Below are 2,072 nucleotides of genomic sequence, written 5' to 3' on the forward strand. Positions count from 1 at the left end.
AATTGTATTGAGAAGAATGAAGAAGGTAATAAATGTTCTAGGATGAATTGAGGTATGAGAAAAGAACTATAAGAGAAGTGAATGAAAAGGGGAAAAAACACGAAGGATTTAGATAATAGAAACAGTGACGTAAAGAAAGGAGGAAAGAGGAAGCAAAAAGGATATAGGAAAGAGATATGAATGAAGAGAAGGAAAAGAGTAAATGTAACAGAGAGGAGGAAACAGCAAAATAAGATGGTGTTGCTGTCTAAAAAGGAGAAAGAAGATAGAAGAGAGGAAAGGAGAATTATACGAAAGAATTATAAGAAACGAACAAAAAGTTAAAAAAAAAGAGAAGAGAGATAGAAGAGAGGAAAGGACAATTATACGAAAGAATTTTAAGAAACGAACAAATGGTTAAAAAAAAGAGAAACAGATAGAAGAGAAGAGAGGTAGAAGAGAGGAAAGAAGAATTATACGAAAGAATTTTAAGAGACGAACAAAAGGTTAAAAAAAAAAGAGAAACAGATAGAAGAGAAGAGAGGTAGAAGAGAGGAAAGAAGAATTATACGAAAGAATTATAAGAAACGAACAAAAGGTTAAAAAAAAAAGAGAAACAGATAGGAGAAGAGAAGAGAGGTAGAAGAGAGGAAAGAAGAATTATACGAAAGAATTTTAAGAGACGAACAAAAGGTTAAAAAAAAAAGAGAAACAGATAGAAGAGAAGAGAGGTAGAAGAGAGGAAAGAAGAATTATACGAAAGAATTATAAGAAACGAACAAAAAGTTAAAAAAAAGAGAAACAGATAGAAGAGAAGAGAGGTAGAAGAGAGGAAAGAAGAATTATACGAAAGAATTATAAGAAACGAACAAAAAGTTAAAAAAAAAGAGAAACAGATAGAAGAGAAGAGAGGTAGAAGAGAGGAAAGAAGAATTATACGAAAGAATTATAAGAGAGACGAACAAAAGACAATAAAACAAGAGAAACAGATAGAAGAGAAGAGAGGTAGAAGAAAGAAGAATTATACGAAAGAATTATAAGAGAGACGAACAAAAGACAATAAAACAAGAGAAACAGATAGAAGAGAAGAGAGGTAGAAGAGAGGAAAGAAGAATTATACGAAAGAATTATAAGAGACGAACAAAAGGTAAAAAAACAAAAAAACAGAAACATATGAGAAAGTGACGTAGGCAAGATGGCGCTGAAATCCACGAACAGTATTACCAACTCAAAACCCCAAAATTGCAGCTTCTAAATTCTAAACAGTTTTCCGCCTCCGTTGAATACCACACACACTCCACTACAACTTACTCCTTTCTGAGCCTATTTACGGCCTGTTTACTATTGCCACTACCAGGAAAATTTTGTGTAAGCAGGATGTAGCCATTAACGTAAATAAGGCTCATGGAAATCTTGTAGGAGACAGGTTCTGGTTGACTAATACTGGTGGTAGTGATGTCAAGGGAAAGGTTATTATAGTATGGTTGTAAATAGCTTCCTACAGAGACCACTGATAGAGAAATAAAGGAAAAGCAGGAAAAAATAATCGAGAGAGAGAGAGAGAGAGAGAGAGAGAGAGAGAGAGAGAGAGAGAGAGAGAGAGAGAGAGAGAGAGAGAGAGAGAGAGAGAGAGAGAGAGAGAGAGAGAGAGAGAGAGAGAGAGAGAGAGAGAGAGAGAGAGAATACACCCCAACGGCTTGACACAGAAAAAGAAAGCGTACCCAGAAGAGACAGACAGAGAGAGAGAGAGAGAGAGAGAGAGAGAGAGAGAGAGAGAGAGAGAGAGAGAGAGAGAGAGAGAGAGAGAGAGACAAAAAGAAATAACAAAGAGAAAACAAAAACACAGAGAGAGAGAGAGAGAGAGAGAGAGAGAGAGAGAGAGAGAGAGAGAGAGAGAGAGAGAGAGAGAGAGAGAGAGAGAGAGAGAGAGAGAGAGAGAGAGAGAGAGAGAGAGAGAGAGCAAAGAGAACGTGGGAAAAGAAAGAAGAAAACAAAAGAAGCAAAAAAAGATGAAAACGATACTCTGAGAAAAACAAAACAAAAATGTGAAACAAAAAAAAACTTGCAGAAAAGGAAATAATAAAAAGAAGGAG

This window comes from Eriocheir sinensis, unplaced genomic scaffold (assembly GCF_024679095.1).
Source record: "Eriocheir sinensis breed Jianghai 21 unplaced genomic scaffold, ASM2467909v1 Scaffold567, whole genome shotgun sequence".
NCBI lineage: Eukaryota > Metazoa > Arthropoda > Malacostraca > Decapoda > Varunidae > Eriocheir > Eriocheir sinensis.